Below are 24,854 nucleotides of genomic sequence, written 5' to 3'. Positions count from 1 at the left end.
CCTGGAGAGCAGCTCCCACAGTCCCCCACCGTCTGGAGGCGGGGGTGGAACTGAGGCCCCCATAGTGAGGGACGGAGGGAGGGAATTGGGCAGGGTGGGGCTGGGGGCGCTGCCTTGCCGGAGCAGTGCGTGGGGCCTGGGGCTTGGGGTCCGGGGCTGGGGCAGGAATGTGCGGCCGCGGGGCCCAGCTGGGGAGTGGGGTGCAACCACAGGTGGTTCATCTGGGAGGGGCTGCGTGCACTCCCGGGAGGGCATGTGGGCATGTGCCCCCCAGATTTGTGTGCAGGGCAGGAGCAGATGCAGGCTGGCAGATGCGGGGGCAGTGCTGGGGGGGGCCCTTGGGTTGGGAGTGAGGGGCACCAGCAGGGCTTGGGGCTCTGTGACTTGGGAGTGAGGGGCAATGGTAGGGGCAGGGCACCAACTTTTCAGGGCTGCTCAGTGCCACAAAGCAGTGAGGGGGGACAGCCAGAGCTGGACCCACATCCTGATGAGCGAAGGGGGAGAGGGAGCTGTGATTTTCCATGATAAAAAGCCCCAAATCAAGTGCCAAAATGTATAGGTATTTAGAACTTATTTTATTATAGTGATTGAGGCACTGGTAGGCTTCCAAATTGTGTTAACATTGTAAATATATATATAGAGAGAGAGAGAGAGAGAGAAACTATATATAGATATAGATATCTATACATCTATATATCTATATATATATTGGTTTTTCATTTTAATCAAGGAAAAACTCAGATTTGGGGGGTTTTAATCAGAGAATTTGCAGGTTTGTTTTAATCAGAGAATTTGCTATTTTTAAACGGAGAAAACCAGGATCCCTGCTTATTACCCTGGGACCCTCGCTCCCTGCTGACTGAGATCAAGGCCACAGTCAGCAGTGGGCAGGTCTCATTCTCTGTGAAGGGCCAGCACTTTGGCAGAAGGAGAAGTTAACTTCAGCTGGGTCTGTCTCAGCAGCTGGGCCTGAGGCTGGCTCCCGCCTAGGCCACTTGGCATCCATGGAGTAAAACCAGTTGGCCTTGCAGCTGCCCTCATCAGGATGTTGCAGGTTTGTCCGGCATGGAGGAGTCCTGACCAGCCTGATTCATTTCAGTCCTTCCCGCACTATATTCTGGGGAGCCTCAATGACATGGCATGGTGGTCCTTGGGACTCTCCCAAGCAGGCGGAAGTAGTCTCTACCTCAGGAATTTCTCCTGCTCCCATTTCTCTGACTCACTAGGCAGCTCCTCATTTCCTTCCGTGTTTTGTTTTTTAGTGGCCTCCCTGCTTAAGGGGGGCTTAAAGTGTTTTAATGCTTAAGACATAGCAAATAGACCTGTGTCATACGGCGGCAGGAAGCAGGAGAGCAAACGGGACAACTGGGGGTTTCCCCCGGGTTTCTCTCCCGCTTGCCGCCTCCAGCATTTGAGGTCTAGGAAGTTCCTATTCAGAGGCTGCACGTACCCTTAACTCCCACGTTCGGTAGCTACCGATGCACCTTTCCTCCAAGAATCTGTCTACTCATTTTTTGAATCTGGTTCAACCATTGACTTCTGCAACATCTTGCGACAACAAGTTTCACACGCTTCAATGACACACGGTATGAAAAAAAGAACTTCCTTTTGTTAGTTTTAAACTTACTACCTTCCAGTTTCATTCACATGTAGGGAGCCTCAGTGCCCTGTGTCTGGGCCACTCATTTTCCCCTGGGAGATGTCAGCTGATACCCAAGAGATGTGGCTACATTTAACACCCACTCAAGTTTCGTGTGTCACCCACCAACTGCCTACCAGCACTTGGGGACAGGATGGAGCCCAGCCTGCTTCCCCAATCTCTGATTATGTCAATTGACTCATGAGAACATAAGAGACCCACCGGGCCCTTCCCAGGGATATATTCTCACCAGGGACCCACTCCAGCCCCAAACCCAAATGAAATCAAAAGCCCTGCCCCAGAAGAGAAAGCCCCCCAGGCCTCAGCCCCATCCCTCCCCAAACACTGTGGAGAAAAGAGAGGCCTTGCTAAAGTTAGCATTTAAAATGGCAAAAACTAGGCTGGTTATGGAACACCCTGGTGGCAGTTGTTCATAAATACCAATTAGCACAGGATCTAAGTGCTAAATTGCATGCTCTTGCACAGCTTTTAATACAGCCTCAATTTCATTTCTTTAATCTCTCCCTAGATCAGACAGTGCCCTCCACCCTTTACAACAGCTTATGTAGAGCACTGCAATCCTCCCAGCTGTGGTAGGGGCAGAATAACAGCCTCCATTGTTTCTCTGCTCTGTTTTATTCCCCAAGCCTGGTTACTTCACTGTAGTTCCTCCTCGAGCAATCCACATGTCCAAGTCTGGGCTGTTGGGAGAAAGTGGGGGAGTTCTGCTCTATAACAGATTTTGACACTACAAGCAAAACCCCAGGGCCCCAAGTCCTTCTTGCACAGCTGGTACAGAGGCCTGTAAGGCAGCCAGAAGGCTTCCTCAGAGAATAACTTGGCTCAGGTGATATCACAGATGAAACCTTAACATAGAACTGGCATTTACTGGGTCAGACCATTGGCCCATTTTGCTCAGTATCTGGTGTCTCACAGAGGCAGAGAGCAAATGCTGAAAGGGAGCGTGAACAGGGTATGACCAGGGCTTTTGCCTGCCACTGTTTCCCTCCTGCTTGCAGCAATTGAGGTCTAGGAAGTTCTGCTTCAGAGGCTGTGCCTCTAACTCCTGTGCTCAATAGCTATGGATGCCCCTTTCTTCCTCAGTGCATTAAATTAACATGCCAAAACATACACATAGGTGCTCCCAGTAGACACTCAAATTGCTCTGTCAGCCTAGGCATCAGGGGGCCACAGCGGGTGGGGAGAGCTGTCCTGGCTCAGCAGGACATTGTCTCCCAGCCCCATGGAGTTCAGGACCCATCCCAATCTCTGCAAGGCAGAGAGGGCTGTTCTGGCTGCCAGGCAGCTGCCTCCCTGCCCTGTGGAGATCAGGACCCATCCCAATTTCCACAGGACTGGAAGACAGCTGCCTGGCAGGAGGGACAGCTCTCCCAGTCACGTGGAGATCATGATGGTTCCTGATCTCCATGTGGCTGGGTTCCTCCTCCAAATTTGATCCTGGTGGGCGCACATTCAGATGCATGCAGGCTCATTCATTGCACATGCAGACACCCCCAATGTGTGAAAAAGAACTTCCTACGTATTCATTGCATTTTATGACCCAAATTTCCTGTATTGTGAGAGAGAGTAAATAATAAATTCCTGTTTGCTTTCTCTTCCCCATTGAAGCTTCTTTTGTGCATGGAGGCAAACTACCCTTCCCCGCAACACACACCTGACAGCAGGGCAGGAAGCCTGTGCAGCAGCTCTCTGAGATTAGTGCTGTTTCTTTCTAGCAAACTATCAAGACCAAGGCCAGTACCAGGGTTAACACAGGATATTGCAACAGAACCCAATAAACAGGGCTGATTATGGCACCGACGTGCTCAAACAACAAAATTTTAAATTCAGAGACTATCGAACAGCAGCTATCAAGGGAATTAGTCAGTGTTTGCTAACAGAACTCAGGAGGCATCTTTTGCACGAGAATAGATGAGATGGTGATGGGTATGTGACCAAGTGACATGATGCAGAAGTGTCATTTAGTCAGCTGGCAGTCTGTAATCAGGCCACTGAGCCCATCACCTCCTTGATTCAGCCCTGAGCTTCTCTCCAGCCCCTTCTTTCTGCCCTAAAAGATGCAAGTTCTGCTTTTATGAGCGGCTGGTGGTATCACAGGAAATGGCAAAGCAGATGCCTGCATCATTAAAAGAGCCCATGGGACTCTTTGAAAGAGTAGGTGTTATCCCCAAGGCCCTGGCCAACTTCCAGGAGGCCTAATTATGTTCTGTCAACCTGGATTCCCTCTGAGTTTCACAGTAATCTCTTTCCTTCCTAAGGAGCTGGAACCAAATGGTTCTCCAGCAGAAAGGACTGCCGTGTTTCTGCGTATTGTTCAAGAGGTACCAGGCTCCACCTCAGCAGTGGCTGCACTATTGCCCTTTACTGAAAGCATGGGGGAATACAGGAATTAGCCCCTGGGGTCTATCACTGAGGCACTTTGGCAATGCTCAGTGCAAGAGTGGATGCTGGGTAGGTGGTGAACCCTTATTCATGGAGGAAAGGTTTTGTGACTGTAGCCAATTCATGTCTCCTGAGCCTGCACTTTGCCTGTTTTGAACTGGGGCCAAAGCCTGAGCTGATTTAAATTCTTGCAGTGCCTTTGACTTTCCCTGGCTGAGGTGCTGCTTCCTCCTCGTGGTCCTAATGAAATCGGTAGGAGTTTTGCTCCCACATGGCTCATATCAAGTAGGCTCCAATTTCCAAGAGCTTCACCCGGCTCTAAGGAGCAGGCCCATCCCACCCCTCGGGGTCCAACACTCTCTCAGCCACCTCTCCTCTTCTAGGGGAGTCATGAGCCCGCTGGTCATTGACCTGTATCTCCCAGGTAGAGTTTCCTAAGGAAAAAGGTGAGAAACCTGATGACTGCCACAGTTAGCCTCACTGGGTGGAGAGGAACAGGGAAGAGATCACCAGGGGCAGCCAAACCTCTGGGACAATGTGCTTACATGGTGACTGCTCAGACTGGAAGGCTCTGTATTTGACATAATTTAGGTCGGATCTCCAAAGCACCCAGGGAAAGCTGGGGAAGCTGTTCTGAACATTACAGGGGGCCTCCCATTGGCACCCAAAAGTAGTGGCCTCTTCTGGCATGCTGGTTCCCAGTTCTTGGGGGACTGGATACTTGCCAGCTTGCAGAGGGCACCCTGTGGGGACCATCTGCTCTGCCTCGCCACTTGCTCTCCATTGTGCTTCAAGCTCTTCAGATAGAACTGGATAGCAAAGTGACAGCATTACCCTTATTTAGCAGATGGCAGAGTCCCACTGTCACTTGAATCAGACAGCTACATCTCTTGAGGGAGCTGTGGGAATGCCCATGCTGTGCATGGCAGCACTGCCCACCTGCTGGTCAGCAAGGCACTGGGAAAGAACAGCTCAGGCTATAACTATCTGCTGCCATTCTGCACCTGCGTGCCATCCCCAGCTCTGCCACTAATATGCCCAGTAACCTTGGGCACATCACCTACCCTTGCTTCCTTTGTCTGTTTGGCCTGTAGGATCTTCAGGGTGGGGACTGTCTCTCAGACTATGTTTGCAACAAGAGTAATATGGTGGCTAAGGAGCTGCAAGGCTTATTAAAGTGCATGTGATGACTTTAGTCCCTCATAGCACTGCAGAGGGGGCCAGGCTTAGCCTCACCCGTGTGCACCCAGGATGCTGCTAAGACTGTGAAATACCCACTGGCTGTTGTTTGGCAGCTAAGTGTTTTCTTCAGACCCTGGACCCTTTAACAGATAGGATCAGGCTCCCAGAGAGTAGATACTGTTTACCAGGGGAGTCTTGCTTCCTTCCCTCTGCCCTTGTTTGAGCCCTGCAGCTGAAAACTGAAGGCTGGGGCTATCAAAGGGGATGACAGGAATGGGGTGCCCTGCTCCCATGGCGCATTGCTGGAATCGGGGCAGCTGGCTCCTCTGACAACCCCGGACAAGCCCGCCTGGAAGGGGAGAGGTGCTGCTAGTTCCCCAGCCAGTCCCAGTGCAGTCAAACAACAGCAGGCTCTGGCGAGCCGCTCTGTGGTGCTCACCCAGCACCTGTCCACAGGGGACACAGTAATGGGGCTGGTCTCCCTACAGGGGAAACTCCAGGGGAGTCCATCTGAGAAGGGATCTGTCCCAGGATCTTTTGATCCCGGCCCCCAGATGGTAATTCCCCCAAACCTGCCTCAACATGCCTTTAATGGAAAGTCAGAGGCAGTGGTAGCAGCCCAGATCTTCAAACCCTCAAAAGCAGGAAAAATTTTCCTCGGCTTCGCGCTGTTAGCACCTTCTTATCAGCTTCTCCTGTCACAGGGCTGGCAGGGCCACAGCCCGCGCACACAGCCTTTGCCCCTGGGCTTCACCCGCTCACAGGAGCCATTTATCCTACCCGGCCTGGGATCCAGGAAGTGTTGAAGTCGTCCCAGACGTGTGGACCACCCTCCTCACAGGATCCGGCCCCTTGGTATAACAGATGCTTTGCACCTCTTGGAGAAGCTCAGCCCCGGACTGCAGATTCATCCCTTTCTCTGAGCAGCACTGGATCAAGCTGTTATTTGCCTGCACAGCAATGAGAGACGGTGGTAGACAACCCAGCTGGCTGCGCTGAGGGGAGAAGGGCCCTGGGGGGATTCCAGTAGGGTCATTATGAGACCCCAACTAACCCCTCGCTTGCACTGCCTTGACCAGGGCTGGAGAGATCACATAGGGCTGCCGGTCCCTGGATGTGTGAACTCATGGGAGTGGGAGGCCACAGGCCCTGAGTGACTAAGGTGATGCCTGCATGCCATCCCTGGGCTGTCCAGGGCGGGACACCCGCACGCATGCCTTGACCCTTTGCCATGCTCTGCATCAGGAGGCATAGGGCAGAGGCTGCCCTGAGGCATCCTTCCTCAGCTGCTAAGACCTTGGTCTCCTCTGTGCTCGACAGCAACTGTGGGGGTGTCTGTAGAGCAACTTCACCTGTTCATTTCCAGGTTTGGCACACAGGAGCAGGAGCTGGAGAGGAGAGTAGGGGTGGGCTTAGGGGGGCCCTGCCAGGATGGTCTGGGAATGCAGCATAGACATCAGTGCTCCAAGGGATGGCACATGTGACTTGCACAGCTCAGGACTTTCTAAGCAAGAGAAGGCCTGACTGCACCTGGGAATCTGGGCTGAGGGTGTGGATGTCACCGGGCCTGAGCCCAGCCAGACATGAAGCTGCTTGCATAGTTTTGTAAACTGACTTCAAGTTTTGCTCCACCCTCGTGGACCCCACTGAGTTGATACTTGCACTCCCAAAGCCTGTGTCTGTCACCAGTGAAAACCATCAGGCGCCCATGCTCCTCTCCCAGGGCCAACCAGGAGCCCGTGGGCCTGATTCTGAGCCCACTTGTGCTGTCGTAATGCCGTTGGACCTGACTCTCATCTCACTTCCACTGGGATAAATCTGCAGCATCTCGTTCACAGCATAACACTAGTGTGAGGTTGCTCTAACAGGTCAAGCCCACGGTCAGCTGTGGGCAGATCTCGCTCTTCTTCCAGGGCCGGTGCTTTGCAAGAAGGAGAGGCTAACTTTGGCTGGATCTGACTCAGAAGCTGGGCCTGACTGGCTCCTGCCTAGGCCACTTGGCACCCAGGAAGTAGAGCTGATTGGCGTTGCAGCTGTCCTCATCAGGCTGCTGAAAGTTTGCCCGGGGTGGAGGAGTCCTGGACCAGCCTGATTCATTTCAGCCCTTTCTGGACCCCCCACCCCCCGCAACAGATACAGGAGCAGGCTGGCGCTGTATTCTGGGGAGCCCCCATGGCACTGCATAGTGGTCCTGGGGCTCTCAAAAGCAGATAGAAGTAGTTTCTACCTTAGTAATTTCTCTCCCTCTCATCTCTTTGCCTCACCAGGTAGCTTCTTCAGCCACAGCTCTACCACTGGCAAAGAGCCTTTCCAGGACAACCCAGTGGGAGAAAGTGCTATAGTTAGCTCTGGACCAGAACCCAGATGGCCTCCTAGGTGTCCTCCAGATGTCTTAGCAATTGTGGGGGGTGGGAAGCGGGTGTCCCATAATAATCCAGAGAGACAGGAAGCAAAGGGGTAGGGGTGCGGCTGTGGGAAGTGGGGCCTCCAATATTATTACAAGGTCCGTCAGCGAGCGGATGAATCTCCCACGTTCACCGAGGTGCTGCCATCACCGAGCATTTCCTGGTTAGCCAAGGCTTAGCTGTTTTTTTTGCTGAGACCGTTTCCTGATTCTCAGCACCTGCCATTTCTGAGGCCACCTCCCATGCTCTGGAAGTGAACAAGACCTTGCTACGGGACCGCACGTCTGCTCCAGGAAGCTATTTTTAGCATATATTGCTAAATAAAGGTTTCCTGCAAGGTGTGTCATGCAGCCAGAGGAGATGGGCCAGACTCAGTGATGACATAAAAGGTGGCATATGGAATTGATCTATATGTGTGGGGACTTAGCTGGCCTCTATCTGTTAACACAGTGTTGGAGGGCACCACGGGCATTCAAAATGGAAGCAAAATCTGTCTCTCTGGCCTCTCAGCCTGTAGTTTACAGGGTGTTTGCATGTGAGTGGGTGCGTTCTGTGTGCTGAGGTGCTCTGGGTATGGGGGAAAGTCACAGTGCTGTGTGCGTAGGCTGGTGTGCAGGTGTGAGTCGGCGTGTTATGCTTGCATAAAGAGCCGTGAGCTGAGGGTTGCATGTGACTGAGTGCAGTGAGGTCTATAATCTCTGAACTCTTGCAGGATTAAGTTCCACAGTCTCAATCCTGCCCCGGTCAACAGTTTTATTGTGCCAGTAAATTGTAGCTGTCATGGAAGGTCACGGTCACAGGGGGAGAGAGGATCTCACAGATAGGCAGGGCTAATCACAGCAAAAGCCGTTGGATGGGACCACTGAACTGGACTCCACTGAGTGCGAGCAAGTGCAGAGAGCAGAGCAGCCGGGTGACACATTCTCACTGACCTGCGGAGAGCAGATGGGCCGTTGTGCTTTGTAGTAGCTGGACAAGAGCTGTAGGAGAGCGGAGTTTCCATCCTGTGGGGAATTCTAATATTTCAACATTTTGTTTTCATCTTCTAGCAGGACAAAGAAGACAAGTCACCCCATTTCCCAGGAAACATCATGTCTTCCCAAAAATGTTGGAGTTGGAAATGTCAAGGCTGATTCAGACTGAAAGGCTTCACGTCAAAGTGTTTGAGATGAAATGTTCCTGTTCGTCCGGACAGTTCAAAATAAGACATCTGGGCATGAAAGGCTGCTTTGGAAAACCCAGAATGTCACTGACAGTCGTCTTCCTGTGGAACAACTCTGCAGTGATGAAAGCTCATGTTATGATGGAAAACAATCAGGAAGGGGTGAACATTTTTTACTAGATCTAGTTGGACATTTTTCAGTAGTTTAGCTCCTCCTCCTTTTCATGTTTAGATAGGTATTGCAATAATCCAGCCAGGGGTTCTCAGAGGTTTAGCCAGAAGTGTAAAAAAAGGCACCAGCACCAGGTGCGCACTCAGAGGGGGCATAAGAATGGCAGCATCTGCCAGTGCCACTGCTCCTGCTGCCATCTGTTTGGGGCCGGACCCTGCTTGTTATGCCTGCGAATGTAGCTTGCCCTGGCAAGATGGTGTTTGAAGGGTCAAGCTGCCAGCTCAGTGAAAGGGCTGAGCCAGTGTCAGTTCCACTCATTCAGTGTCCACCAGGTACGTGCAGCCAGGGCAGTGTATCTGGTGGGGAGGGACAGGGGGTAAAGAAGGAAAGAGAGATGCTGGGAAAGTGACTTACAAGAGGTATAAGATCATGTGCGGATGGGGCTCCATCGCCTTCACCGCAGCGGGTAGCTTTTCCCATTAAGCCTCCACCCATTTCACCCCGCGATACATGAGCCAAGAATAGCCTGCACGCCCCCCACTGCCAAACTTGTTCCCATCACACGGGGCACCATGGCCCATTCCCCGACACACTACTGCATCGCCACCTGCATCACAGAGGCGTCTGGCCCTACGCTGCCGAGGTGTCTGGCTCCCAGAATCGAGCCTGTCCCACCTGCCCTGCCTGGGCTTTCCACAGCCCACGGGGAGGGACTGTGTCCTGGTCTGCCTTTCCTTGGTGGAAGCTGTGGGGTTGCACAGGCAGACATTTCGGCAGCACCCCTGCCACCCCATCCAGAAACCTCATTTACTCAGTAGGTGACTGGCTGGCAGCTGAACAATAAGGAAACCACAAGTAATTGTTATTACAGCACTTTCCATTTTCTTTGACAATAAATTCTTGGGTTTGAATAGTTCAGACAATCAGACTTCCTTCCTCCCCTCCCCTACACCCCGCCACACCCTTCACTCTGCAAGGCTCTCCGGTTACACAACAGCTCTCTCCACAGCTCCTCCTTCCCTTTAAGAGCTGGTTTTACTCTCCCACATTTTCAGAGTGCAGCTGATTTAATTAGTGGCTGCTCTGTGCCATTGGCACCCCTCCCAGGACAGGGTGCAACCTGGGAAGCTCACAGCTGTTTGGTTCGGATCCTTACTTGTCTGCCTGAGTCCACAGCTCAGTGCCTGAGGAACAGCTCCCTTATCTCAGCCTCCTCAACTGGAAGAAATCCAGAGTCACAAGCGGGGTTGGGGGGGGGCAGCTAAAATGGAGGGCAGGTTGGGGAACAAGAAGACCTGGGTTTCATTCCTCCTGCTGCTAGCCTACTGGACAACCCTGGTGAAAAGGGCCGACAGCAGCCACTGTCTTTGGGCATCTTCCTCTTTGGCACCCAGGCCTTGTTTTGAGCTTCAGTGGAAGTCAATGGCTCAGCTCGTCGAAAAGCAAGGCCCCAGGTGATTCAAGCTGGGCACCAAAAACTCCAACACCCAAAGGTGTTGTCTTCAATCTTCCTTATGCCTTAGTTTCCTCATCTGGAGGATGAGAAATGTGGGCTGGCCTCTGCCAGGAGCACTGGGAGCTTTGTGCATTAATGCTGGTAAAGTCCCCGAGCAGACACGAGGGTCACAAATCATCTCATGCAACAAGCCATCAGATGCCAACCTATTACCCCCACATGGAGCCTATAATGTTGTGCTCAAGTAGTGCATAGCTATCTCAGTTCTGGGGATCAGCCTGGTCTCATCCAACATTGTCTTCCGGCAGCTCACTTAGCAAAACATAGGGCACAAACCGTTGTACCTGTCACAAACCTGGCTGCCATGGGGACTTCCCCTGTGAGCCATGCCTCTGTGGTGGCATTGTTGCCCCTGTACCCCTGCCCAGGGTTAGCCACTCTGCACTGGGCCTGATCCATCCCCTAGCGCTCAGCCCAGCAGGCTACTTCCTTGGGAGAACAAAGGTGGGACAAAGAGATGGTGTGAAGGGGAAATTCAGTCTGAGCGAGCTCAACACCAACCGCAGGATGCACGGAAAGGACAATGCGTTCCCCTGCTGGGCAGCATCTAGGGCTGGGACACTCTCCTGTTGAAGCCACTGGGGTCTTTTCTATCCATCTCCCTGGGGGCTGAACCAGGGTTTGAAAGAGGAAGGACCCTTGTGAGGCTGCCCCTTCCTGGGCAGTCCTAACGGTGGGGCTGGAAGCCCTTTGTCCTGGTTGCCTCCCTCTCTGCCTACTGTGCCCACAAGAACCTGCCTACCCACCTGCCTCTCCGAGGTCCAGTTACAGCCCAGGCCCCTAGGCCCTCCGCACCCTGGCTCCAACTGCTCGGAGCAGCACTTAAACACATGCAGCATTTCTCCATGTTTGGCATCTCTGTGGGCTCTCCCCCTTCCTGTTCCTGTCAATGCTGGGCAAGGGCATGTGATATGAGACTACAGGGCGGTATGGGATTTCTCACATTCCCCGATCTCCGTCCCCTAGTCCTGCTCCCCAGCAAAGCCATGGGCTGGGAGTCGGGCTCCTGGACTCTAACTCCAGCTCTGCAGTTACCTTACTCCAAAAGCTTGTGCAGTCACCTGATTTCCAGCAGTGTTGAGCACCTGCAGCTTCCACTGACCCTACCTAGAGACCAGGGTGCTCAGAGCCTCTGAATATCAGGCCCTTTGGCTTTCCATGCCTTGGTTTTCCCACAGCTCTCCCTCCAGTCCAGGACCCCCAACACAACCCCACTAACGCTGCCCCCTGCCTGTGCAAAGCACTTTGAAACCTCTGGATGAGGAGGGATCCGAGAGAGTTTGATAGGATCACTATAGTAATGTGAACTGCTTGAACTATGACTGGGAGGGGCCTTGTGGCCCATCAAGTCCCATCCCCTGCATTTGCAGGCAACTATGTGTCCAGAAGGATCCACTATATTGTCTCACTTAGACTCCCCTCACCTGCCACAGCCACAAAGCAACTTATGAAAAAGCCCACCACACACCTGAGCTGGCCAGACAAGAGTTCCCCCAGTGCCCTGGGACTGCAATAGCAAGGAATATGGAGGGTGAATATAGGCGCAGGTGATCTGAGGCAGGAGGCCGTTCTCTGTGCTGCTCAGGAAGGCAAAAAGCTGTGCAGTCCTTGCCAATCTGATCTGTGGGGGAAGTCCCTCGGTGAGGCCACATCTGGCAGTTGGTTTGACCCCCCGCACGAGTACAAACTCCCAGCCAGGCACCAGGGAAGTCCCGGTAGGACCCCAGCCCACCTCCCACCCCAGTGGTATTGCGGTGAACCCTGCTCCCCCCATCCACTGGAGGAAGGAGTTCTCCACTCAAAATCTTGGCACGGTGAAGAAGCAGTCGTGCCCTTAACCCCTGCTGAGAAGCTAAATCCTCTTCCATTGAAGCAGAAGCTCATGGCACAGACATGCCCTCTCTTGCTAGCCCTCCTCTTCCGTGCTACTGATTCCTTCTTCAAGGTCTTCCCACCTCATCCTGGCTTCCCCTTTGTTCTCCTACCAAGCCTCCTTTGGCCTGGAGGCTCCTTTCCAGGCATTACCATGGTTTCTGCTACAGGGCATGTTCCTGCCTGCTATGATCCTAAGCTTAGGGAGAGAGCCAGCCTGGGCTCCTGATGTACTGCCTTAGACTCACAGGCCAGGAAATACCCATTGTGGTTTCCTCTCTCAGGGGTTAGTCGTTGCATCCCAAAACCAGCTCCTCCTCTGATCCACGTGAGGATCGGAGATTGAATTTGATATGTTTGGTTTGGAAAAGGCGAGAATTTCAGAAGCCTCAGCCAGAAGGCCATAAAATGCCCGTCTGAGGCAGACAGAATTTGGTTAATGAACAGGGCCAGCTCTATCCCAGTGGTCAGGCAATGCTAGAGGTCAAATGGCTGCTTTACTGACCCACATTTAGTGGCAAATGGCACTTCAGGTAACCAGCCATCAATATGCTCATAAACATTCTGGCATTTGGTGCCAACTTCTTAGCAGAGCTGGGCACTGGGCTGTTCCCATTAACTCTGGTGAAAAGGGTGAGTGCTCTGTATGGGGAACTCCACCTTACTGGGGCTGCGATACTGTCCAGAGGTTCCTATCGCACACTGCTGAGCTGGCAGAATGCAGATGCAGGGGGAAGCAGGCGTCTGTCAGACCCTTTGGCTTGGAGTGATTTCTGAACAATTCATCGTACCAGGAATAAGAGCAAGAAGGCACTGCCAGGGGATGATGGGGTCAGGCACCGGTCCCAGCTGAGTCAAGACTACCAAACCAGAGGGCTGCAGAATCATTGCTGTTGCCTATAGGGTGGGCAGAAGGGAAGCAAAAAATCTTCAGCCCCTAAATAAAAGTTGTAGTGTTGTCCATGAGCCAAGTCCATTTCCATTAGCAAGTTTTTCCACTTGTCTCAGCTGCCTTCTAGCTGAGGCTCTCCAAGCACATTGGGTGAACAAAGGCTCCCTGTGCTCTGGGGCTACTCTTGCCCACAGGGGTTTCATAGCCAAGGAAGTCAGATGCAGAGAAGTCAAAGGACTCACCCAAATCATGCTGCAGATGGAGAGCTCAGGTCTCCAACTCCGCTACGATGCACTGAGCACTGGAGCATCCATCCCCTGAGAGAGGGAGGGAGGGATGCATGGGGCCTGGCAAGGCTTCACCTTGACCAAATCTTTTGTGACCCATAGACCTGAGGTGGGATGAGCTGTCCCCACATGCACGCACTGCTCTGCTGAGACAGTTGCATTAACGTTGCTAAAGCCGGGGATTGTCACAGGGTCAGTGTCTCCTGGCAGACAGTGAGCAGCTCAGCTTTGCTGCAGTGACAACAGACAAAGGCCTATGAGCAACAGTGCTCACCTGGACCAAAACGGCTTGCAGCTATACCAGTGTGAAGGAGGAATAACCCCAGAGAAAGCAATGGGGCTGATCCACTTGTATAGGCAGGATGAATAATCCCCCAGGGTCCAAGAGTCCAGGCTCCAAGTGGTGTGAATCACTGCAACTTCTTGGAGACCAGTAACAATTTTGACAAGCTGCAAACTTGGCCCTAAGGTTTCAAACACATTCCCTGATAAGAAGCTTTCCCTTATGCCGCCAGCAGGACCGTGCTGTAGTCAAGAGGAAAAGGGAGCTAGGGAAGAGTGTGTAGCTGGGAGCAAACCTTATCTCAGAGAGGGCCAAAGTGACAAGCATCTGCCTGGCCCCTTAACAAATTGCTTCTATTAGAAGTGCCCCTGGCCAGACTTCAATTTGCCTTATACTGACATAAATCTGGAGTAGATGCCATGACTGTTGTGTGGTTGCTCTGGGTTCACACCCATGAAACTTGCATCATCTGACCTGCTGACTCTTACATAATCTAATTGCTGCATCATGGCAAGGAACAGTCTTTAGGCAGTAAATAGCATTTCCTCAACTGCTGGAGGGATGGCCATTTCTGTGGGGCACACTGAAAAGCTGTGAGCACTCGGGTTTTGCAGCAGCCAGTGTGATGCATTTCCCTGGGAGCAGGGCAAGTTTCCACAGGCATTGCCCTGCTGCATCGGGCTGGGGAGACCGCCAAGGAAGGGAAGAAAACAAGAGCTGTACCAATATCTATTCTACTCTGAGAGGGATGGAATATAGCAAGGGAGGCCAAAACTGGCATGGGTACCACATGTGGCATGGCCAACCTCTGTGTGTGGCAGGGGATGGATCAGAGAGGGGACAGGCAACACAGTAGCAGCTAGGGCAGGGAGCAGAAAGCAGAGCAGCAGATTGAGTAGAGGGAGAGAATAGGTGTGGCACTCGGGACGGGTGCAGAGTTAATTTGCGTCATGCCTACCAAAAAGGTTGGCCCCCACTGGAGTATAGGAAAACTCCCATCTCACCCTCTAGGCAAGGAACTTGGCCGTAGACGCGGTTAGTGCACAGCCTCACTGGGGCCTGTGGGCCAAATCCTCAGGTGGTGCCAATCAGAATAGTCCCATTGGTTTAAGCGGAGCTATGGCAGCTTGTCCCATCCAAGGATCTGGCACCACACAAGGGGCTAAACAATTCCTGATTTAAGTGGGGGCTGCCATTTTGGCTAATGTCCTGAGGGCTGAGCAGGGGACTTCAAGAGCTCAAAGCCTGAGCTGCTAGTGCCCAGCCTACAGAGCCGGGGTGGCTGAGTGAGGGCAGGGAGAAATGCACGTCCTCAAAGGAGCAGGCACAGCATGGAGCACCCCACATGCCCATACACACAAGTATGTTCATGTGGCCTTGCCTACTACTCCCTTTCTCTCCTCCGTGTCTTGTTTCATCATTCCCATCCAGGTAAGAGCATTGTGGGAAGGATATTAAGGCTTCTGGGCTGGAGAGGAGATCAGTGTCACCCAAGTGTTTCTAGCCCTAGAGATGGGGGGTCACTGAGCATAGTCATCAAGAACCACAGTGCTGTGGCAGGCACCTATTCTGACCATGCCAGAGCATGCAAGAAGGTTTTCCTACAGCTACAGCTTGGGTCTCCCACCAGCCAAGGGCTGCAATGTGCGCTGAGGCCTCCAGAGGCCTAAAGTTCTCCGTCGGGGGGTTGGTCACCAGCTCCAGCAGTTCCCTTCCTAGCAGAGTCACATTGTGGGAGTGAGAAGCCAGCTGCCACCAAAGTAGATGAAGCGGAAGTGGAGGAGAAGCTCTGGTGGATGGATGAGCCACTGCGTTTGATGCCGACCCCAAGGAGGGAAACCCCAACACCGGCACAGGCACACTTTGTTAGTGCTTTCCAGTTCCGATTGGCCGGATGAACCATGAAAGACAGAAAGAGCAGCCTGAGACAGGAAGGGGAGAGGACCAGAAACAGAAGCCTGGCGCTGTGAAGAACAGCGTCTAGGCACAAAGTGCCCCAGGAGGGGCGAATGGTGGAAGCCCAGGCAGCATTGCATGAATAGAGGCTTGGAGGAGCCTGTTAACTTACCAGCCAGGTCCTTGCGGATGCCCCAAATGATGAGTGGTCTCCAAGTGGCGAGGATCCTGTGGAGAGAAAAAAAAAAGAGTAAAACTTCAAACCGTGAGTGATGAGGGCAGTGAGAGATTGGAGCACTAGTCACTCTCAAGCCCTTTTACTGGGGAAGACTTTCAGTGTGTTTCCCTGGGAAATACTGCTAAGGTCTCACAGAAGATGTTGTGTGTAAAGAAAGAGTATTTATGCTGCGAGGATTCATTTAGGTTTAGGAAATATTTATTTTGCTTATTGAGATCTAGGATTCATATTAGTGGCCTGGACTTTCTTGAAAGCCGCAGCAGAGAGGCAGCAAGGACTTACTTACCTAAGTTGACATACTAACAATGGGTTGGTGCCAAGTGGGGCATAGGGGAGGCGGAGCCCCAGGATACATTGCCTAAGCTGACCAAGTGTCTATTCAAGGAGATATGAAACCTTCCTCCCATTCTTAGTAAATACAACACCAAGACGTGGCAGATGAGAGCATCAGGCACTCTAATATTCAAGTCAGCAGGCCAAACTGTCCACCTGGAGGGGTGAGAAAGTAGGGCATCATGCTGAAAGGAGCAGACGCCCAGCTCGAGAGTGGCATGGGTATCTACATACGTCAGCAGCCCACATGTCTGAAGTCACCACTGTCTCCTGGGAAAGGAGCTGTCTCTGGAGCAGGGGCCACATGTTGCTGGACAACAATGGGCCGTGGGTTGCTTGGATGGTGAGAGGAGCCTACTCAGCACAGCAGGTCCTGCTGGGATGGCAACTGTGTGAACCACAAATAAAGATGGGGCTGAAGTCTGCCTTGGCACTGCATTTGTACTGTTATATAGAGACAGCTCCAAGGTAGGCTCCTGCTTGAGTCCATGTTGGTACTGGGGGCTGGTGGAGGATCACTCTCTGCAGGTACAAGCAGGGAGGGTGGTGCTAATGTCAGCTGTACATGGCCTTGTATTTAAATGAAGCAGTGTACACCCGCCCATTCCTCCCCTCACTGCTGGGTGTTGCTAATGAACAGCCTTCAGCATCTGCATCTCAGGCTCCTTCTTGTTCCTTGGAATAAAGTCCCATAGCAAGGTTAATAAGGCAATTTTGCAAGGTCTATGCTGACCTCTGCTTCTCACTGAGTCCAGGAGCTGCTCAGTGCTGATGGGAGACTGTCACAGATTTCATAGGCATTAGGGCTGGAAGGGACCTCACAAGATCATCTCATCCAGCCCCCTGCCCAAGGGGCAGGAAGTCAGCTAGGGTCAAAGCCCCTCAGCCCCGCATGTGCTGGTACGGGCCACAGAAATGCTGCACACAACGTGACGCCCCTTGGTCACCAGCGGGTATTCATTAGCAGCCCATGCAGATCCCATCAGAGCTTGAAGGGATCTTAGTGGCAGGTTTCTTTCCCAATGAAAACCCCCTGCTTTGGCAATGGATCAGATGCTAAAATCAAGAGGATGATGCAGTGATTCTGGAAGTTTACAAATGCCCACAGCTCTCTCTGGACTGGCCAAATATTTTACAAATATTTTATGGGCCTTTTATGGAGCTATAAAAGACTTCCTGAGAAAGTTCTTGGTAAGTGCACTAAAAGAATGATTGATGGGCAAAATGTTGGGCATTATAGTCATCTGATACAAGAGGCTTTCTTGCCTTCTTATGCTGGAAGAAGGTAATGTAACTTTTGTTGGACCAACTGTATAGTCAACACATAACTAGGCTCTGCCTAAACAGCAGATTCAAAACCTGCCAACACATTCCCACTGTCATCGCGATCAACACTCCCCACAATAAAGCCATCAGAATCCCTGGATCCTACATGTCTATCACTAAAGGTGATACACCTCATCCAACGCACCAGATGCCCTCATGGAAACTACGTGGATGAAACTAAACAACCAGTACACTCCAGAATGAACTCTCACTGGAAAATGATGCAGGACAAAAGCATCCACTCACCGTTGGGAGAGCACTTACACAGAATAAGTACTCCATCTCTGACCTCATAGTCCTTGTCCTCAAGAGAAACCTACTGAATGCTTTCAGAAGACAAGCCTGGAAACATAAAGTCCTATCTTTGCTGGACATCAAAACCCAAGGTCTTAATCGAATAATGGTTTTATGGCTCATTATTACCTGCTCCCTCTGCTAACTTTTGTGCTCCACAGATGATAATAGACCTCTTCACTTTTGCATCACCTCATTCGTTTAAATAATTAAGCTTATCTATAGCAACTATATCTACAGACCAAGACCTTCCTGATAATTGTTATTTGCTCCATACATTTACTGCCCACTTCCTGTGTTAAGCAATCATTTTCATGTATGTATATAATGGACTTAGAAGTAATTATTCTACCTGCTCTTTAGCTTAGGCCACATCTGCTTCTGAGGAAGGATCTTCCTAATGTCCAGAAGCTTGTTTAACTTCTCTCCCAACCATAAAATTGGTCTAACAAAAGACAATAACTGGACAGAATTTGCTTCTTGATGGATAAAGAGCTGTCTAGCTGTGGAAGAAAGAACTACAAGAATGATTGAGGCTATAACTGGAGGAGAAAATAGAAACTTGGTCCATTTAGTCCATCCAAGAGCAGGTGACTAGATCACGGCTTCCAAGTGCCTACATGGGGAAAGAATGTCAGTGAACAGGTGGCTTAGCTGAGAAGGACATCACATGGTTCAATGGTTGGAAGCTGAAGGTAGACAAATTCACAACACAAATAGGACTGCAAGTCATTAATCTCTGGAAGGACATATTTAATGACACGGTAGGTTGTGTCTCACGTGAAGCCTTTACCAGTGACCTGAGACCAGTGCAGGGGTGGCTAGGTCAGATGTTCTAGTCTAGCTATGCAGGAGGCCATACTTGATGATCTGTAGGCCCTCCGGGCTCCAAAAAAATCAAGAAAATCAACTCCCTGAAAAACTGGATCCAACTAAGCAACCTCTGGTTCTGATGGGGCTGTGGCTACGTTGGAACCATGATTTCATGGCCAGTCACATCAGACTGGCTTTTCTTGTCTTCTCCCCAAGTCACTCTGAGGCCCTGCTCTTCTTGCTATCCTGTATCTCCCCTTCCACACCAAGAGTGTGTTACTGCCCCTTTCCTTAATTCATAGGTTCATAGATTCCAGGGTTGGAAGGGACCTCAGTGGGCCATCTAGTCCAACCCCCTGCCCCTGGCAGGCAAGAAAAGGGTCACCAAACCTGGGGTCATGTGATCCCAGCCAGGTGCCTGTCCAGTCTCCTCTTGAAGACCCCCAAGGATGGGGTGAGCACCACCTCCCTTGAAAGCCCATTCCAGATCCTGGCAACCCTGACCATGAAGAACTTTTTCCTAATGTCCAGTCTAAACCTACTCTCCAGTAGCTTATGGCCATTGTTCCTTGTTGTTCCAGGGGATGCCCTGGCAAACAGATCACTGCCTACTTCGTGTTGCTCCCCGCTTATGAATTTGCACGCCGCCACAAGGTCCCCTCTCAACCTTCTCTTGGAGAGGCTAAAGAGGTTAAGGTCCCTTAGCCTTTCCTCATAGGACCTTCCTTGCAGGCCTCCAGTCAGATGCATGTCCCTTCTTTGGACCCTCTCCAGGTTGTCCACATCCTGCTTGAACTGTGGCGTCCAGAACTGGACACAGTACTCCAGCTGCAGTCTGACCAGTGCCGTGTAGAGAGGGATAATCACTTCCCTGCACCTGTTTGTGAAGCACCTACGGATGCACGACAAGGTGTGATTGGCTCTGCCGACTGCTTCATCACATTGATGACTCATGTTCATCCTGGAGTCAACAGTGACTCCAAGATCTCTTTCTGCCTCAGTGGTGCTGAGAAGGTCGTCCCCCAGCCTATAGGCACGATGGCAGTTTTTTCTCCCTAGATGCAGCACCTTGCACTTGTCCTTATTGAATTGCATCCTGTTGTTCTCTGCCCACTTCCCCAACCTGTTGAGGTCAGCCTGGGTCTGGTTCCTCCTCTCCAGGGTGTTAGCTTCACCCCATATTTTTGTGTCATCTGCAAATTTGGACAGGGTGCTTCCCACCCCCTCATCCAGATCACCGATGAAGATGTTGAACAGCACTGGCCCCAGAACTGAGCCTTCCAGGTTGACACTGACCCATTCACCACCACCCGCTGAGTGTGACCCTGAACCAGTTTGCTACCCATTCTACTGTATAATCACCCAAGGCAAATCTCCTTAGCTTATTAATAAGGATGCTATAGGATACTGTGTCAAAGGCCTTCTTGAAGTCCAGATAGATAACATTCACCTCGACTCCTGCATCTAAACATTTGGTGGCCTTGTCGTAAAAAAGAAACTAGGTTAGTCAGGCAGGACCTGCCCGCTAAACCCATGTTGGTTGCCCCTCCGCATCACATTAGCCAGCGGGCTCCCACAGATGTGTTCCTTGATAATTTTTTTTAGGATCTTCCCTGGGATAGAGGTAAGGCTGACCAGTCTATAGTTCCCCGGGTCCTCCTTCCTCCCGTTCTTAATGATTGGGATGACAATGGCCCTCTTCCAATCCTCTGGGACCTGACCCAAGCACCATGAGCGCTCATATATCCTTGCTAGTGGTTCAGCTACGGCACTCGCTAATTACTTCATTACCTGTGGGTGGAGTCCCTCTGGTCCCGGTGATTTGAACACTTCCTGTATGCTACTTTTTTTGCCCTTATGGTATCCTGGATGACTCTGGTTAGCCAAAGGGGCTTCCTGGTCCCTTTGCCCCCTGTCCTCTGCCATGGGATTGTCTCACTCTGAGCCCAAAGAATGGTATCCTTGAGGAACGACCACCCTTCCTGGACCCCCAAAGCATCTAGGCTCTTGGTTCCTAGTACCCTGCTAACCAGTCCCCTGAGCCTATTAAAGTCAGCCTTTTTAAAGTTTAGCACCTGTGTCCTGCTAGGTATAGTGCCTGCCCTTCTCTGGATAGTGAATTTTATCATTTGGTGATCACTGTCCCCCAAGTTGCCTTGAATCTGCAGGTCCTCCACCAGGTCATCCCCTGTGGCCAACACCAAGTTGAGCAAGGCGTTACCCCTGGTGGGACTCTTTACCTCCTGTGTTCTGGTGCGGAGGCCCCACCACCAGGTCCCTTTCCCCCCCGACCCCCTTAGATCCTAACCTACAGAGTCTCTGCTTGTCCATTCTCTGATCCCAGTTTGATTAGGGAAGATGTGTACTGTCCTTTGACATAGAGAGCGACACCCCTTCCTTTTTTCCCTTCTCCAGCTCTCCTGTACAACCTACAGCCCTCTATTCCTACCACCCAGTCATGAGTAGAGTTCCACCAGGTTTCAGTTAGTCCCACTAGGTCAAAGTTATTGCTCGCAAGCAAGAGTTCCAGATCCTCCTGCTTGTTACCCATGCTCCTGGCATTTGTATATATCCACTTAATTCCCCCGGTGGCTGCCCCTGGAACGCCCCTATACTCCTGCCTAATACAACCTTTGATACTTACCTGGGCTGGTCTTGTGGGTATCTCATGGTTCAGTGCTCCATGGATCCCTCTGGCCTTGTCCTCCCCTTCCCCTGACGAACCTAGTTTAAAGCCCACCGGAGGAGATCAGCCAACCTGAAAGAAAACACACGCTTATCTTTGGGGGAGAGATGAAGCCCATCCCAGCCAAACATGTCTCTTGTTCGGAAGTATGGGTCATGGTCCAAAAAGCCAAAGCCCGTCTCATAACACCAGCTCTGAAGCCGCAAGTTGACCTCCCTGATGCAGGTCTCATGGCATCGTCCACATCTGCTCACTGGGAGGACAGATGAAAAGACCACCTGTGCCCCTGTCTCCTTCAGCTTGGCCCCCAGAGCCTTGTAGTCCTTCATGAGGTGATCCAGACTGTTCCTGGCTACATCATTAGTACCCACATGGATTAGGACCATGGGATAATGATCAGCGGACCAGATAAGGTTCAGGAACATCTCTGTCACATCCCGAATCCGGCAGACAGGAGACCTCACATGTCATGGGATCGGGACAACAGATGGGCCTCTCATGCCAGGCTAGAGAGAGGAGATGTGGTTGGAAACCTCTCACAGCTGCTTGTAACCCTGTATAGGAATGGGTTTGTACTGCTGTCCCAAGATAAGATATGCTGGTATCGAAGTGCTGTCTACCAGTGCAATCTGTTCCCCTTCCAGACCGAGAGCAGAGGGAGAGACCTAAGGATTTAACCGAATCACATGACACTCATTTCATTTAGGTTAAGTTACCTGGTGGGCTAAACATCCGGCCCCGAGGGAAATGGTCTAGATCTGGGGTTCCTCTTGTTAAATCTTCAGTTGAAAACTTTCCTTTCTGCACATCAGCTAAAACACCCGGTTCCCCCTTTAGGGCTGTAATGCTCTGTTCCTGTAAAGAGCCAGGGCACATGGGAATGACGTTGTATATATAAATACATTTGGATTCCAAAAAAAAAGAGTTCAGGAATAGTAATCAAAAGGAGGGGGTGGGGGGTGGATAAAGCTGGGATAGAAGAAGTGTCTGCGGGCTGCTCTAGACTGACAATCCTGATGCAAGCTCCTCCCCTGGTGGGCTATATCAGAAGTGCACTCTCCTCTTTATTTTAAAGCCAGTTGGGTACAAAAGCCTAAACACCAGACAGTAAAATGAAATAATTTGAGGCTTAACAAAATTAACATTTCAGCCAGACTCAGTCCCATTGCAAACAGGTCCTGAGATTGCCAAAAGGCAGTGTAACGTGGGGGCCTGCTCAATCTGTCTAGACGCTGATGCCACTTTCATTCCCGGGAGGTTGGAGCATCTGTTCTCAATGATAAATCCAGGGCTTCTTGAATTCTAACTTTCTAACTTTCAAGGCTGTTATTTCCTAGCCCGGCTCATGCTGCACTCTCCTAACCAAAGCAGTGTCAAGGCTGGTCAGTCCAGGGGTGGGAGACTTCAGGGAACAGGTAGGATATTGAGGAGTGGGGGTGATGAACAGCAAGTGGGACTCCTTTCTGCATTTCCTGACCCACTTGCCTGGAATGAGGAGAGGACTTCCTGGCTGTCCACTAAAACAAAAGAGAAGGGACCCAGCTCTGGCTCGTGGTTTCTCTACTCCTATAGTCCTTTCCACAGGGAACGAGAGCTGAGCCCTCACACCGCTGGCGTAGGGCTGTGGTGTGGCTCTGGCAGAACTAACCAGATGTAACCTAAGCTGGAAACGGCTCCTCGGATAGGTAGAGCAATCTGCATGTGGGCACAGACAAGCACACTCCCCATCTGCAAAAGGGTCCTTCAGGACAAAGGCATCATGGAAATGACTGACTTGCAGAGGATTACAAAACAAATGCTCCAGAGAGCAGCTGATCATATCACTCTGCTGCTGCGTTGTAGCACTTCAGAGCAGCAGAGATACAAGGCCCATTTCCCCCACGAGGATTATCTGTGATACTGCAACTAAGGCAGAGGGAGAAGGACAGACCAGCCTAGTGAAAGCTGCAGCTGAGGCCTGTATAAAATAGCCTGTTACAAAGAAAAGCTTCACAGCATCAGTCAAGCCACACAGGGCTTTCGGGGCTCTAGGTTAATACCAAAATCAGACTTACGGGATCCCAGGCAATGAGGAGCAACTGCGGGACTCTGCAGCTGGGGGTTGCAGAACAAGGGCAGCTGGAGCACAAGCTTCCAGAGATAACAAATGCATCTCAGCCTTGAGCCGCAGAGAAAGCCCAGAGAGAAGGGGTTGTGCAGCTTTCCCGGCCAGAGACCATCCATTGTATTCACCTGCTCTGGACATGTGACGCCACTAACTCACTTCAAGCAGCTCAGGCTGGCACTGGGTACTAATGAAGAGAGGAGGAGGCAGAGCTGGACTCAAGGCAGTGGATGTTGACAACCCTCAAACTGTTTGAAAAACTCTTCTGACCCCCTTCTTCTAGCCAGGCAGCCATGTCCTGGAGGCACCTCTACACCAGCACTGCCCATCGTCCAGATACTTCACATGTGTTGTACAGCTTACTCACTGGAAGCCACAAGAGTTTTGATGGGGGAAAAGCAGGAAGAAGTGGATGGGAGGGAGCCCCCTTCCTTCCTGCTGCTTGCCAGCATGTCATGGTGATGGGCACTTTCAGGTATTACTATGAACTTGATTTGGCATCAGCCCTCCTTTAGACACTGCTATTCCTCACAGCTCCCCTGCTGCACTGTGCCCAGGCACCCCAGCACCCTTAGCTCCTTGGCTGCGAGCTCCTCTGCTGCACGGCAGTGCTTGGGCACCCCAGGCTGTGGGCCCCCCCTCTGCATTGAAGGCTAGGTTAGGTTGCACTGAGCTGCACCCTGGGTCAGGGGCAGAAAGAAGAAACTGAAGGGAGGAGCCTGGAGCTCCTGGCTGCTGCTGCAGCTGGAGCAATGGGGGGTGGCAGCTGGGTGGGAGCCTTGTGCTAGGCCGTTCAACAGGCACACGCCTTCAAACGTGGCTGTAAGTTAGTGGTTTTCAACCTTTTTTCATTTTTGGACCCCTTTGGAAATTTCAAACGGAGATGCAGACCCCTTTGAATTGTCAGTGTGGGTATTCACATACTTTTGATTGATCATAGTAATTTTTCATAGACCCCTTAGAGATAATTTGTGGACCCCCAGGGGTCTGCGGACCACAGATTGAAAAGCATTGCTGTAAAGAACCAGAGAAAGGAGAGTTATTGAGCCAGTCTCTGATTAGAGAATATGCAAGTCCTTCCCAACGGAGCAATTTCCCCAACTGCTCCTCCAATCTGGTTTCACTTTGAACCGTGCTCTGCGTAGGGCTCAGAGGCAAAGAACTGCTGTAGCACAGGCAGTTACCTCTGCCCAAGCTTTTCCTTACATGCACAATGGAGCTGGATGGCAAAGCTGGAGTTTACAGGAGTACTGGAATGGTTATTTTAAGCCAGGCACCTAGATGGATAGCCATCTAGATGGATAGCCAGACACCTAGATAGTTGTATGATCATCAGTAAAGGCTGGTGAGA

The 24,854-nt window shown here is 51.5% G+C and overlaps 1 long non-coding RNA gene across 2 annotated transcripts; it reads right to left on the bottom strand.

Moving 5' to 3' along the window:
* Nucleotides 1-8,247: 8,247 nt before the first annotated feature.
* On the bottom strand, nucleotides 8,248-22,247 carry LOC112551690. 2 transcript variants are annotated; one of them, XR_003095993.1, is made up of 4 exons: nucleotides 22,116-22,247; nucleotides 21,358-21,471; nucleotides 15,882-15,937; nucleotides 8,248-9,319 (listed from the first exon to the last, which is right to left on the bottom strand). It is a non-coding gene; the product is annotated as an uncharacterized LOC112551690 (long non-coding RNA). The 2 variants fall into 2 exon arrangements; XR_003095994.1 differs by having other exon boundaries at nucleotides 8,248-8,906.
* Between the last annotated feature and the right edge of the window lie 2,607 nt (nucleotides 22,248-24,854).

This window comes from Alligator sinensis, unplaced genomic scaffold, assembly GCF_000455745.1.
Source record: "Alligator sinensis unplaced genomic scaffold, ASM45574v1 scaffold971_1, whole genome shotgun sequence".
Lineage (NCBI taxonomy): Eukaryota > Metazoa > Chordata > Crocodylia > Alligatoridae > Alligator > Alligator sinensis.
This window is presented reverse-complemented; position numbering and strand designations above follow the sequence as displayed.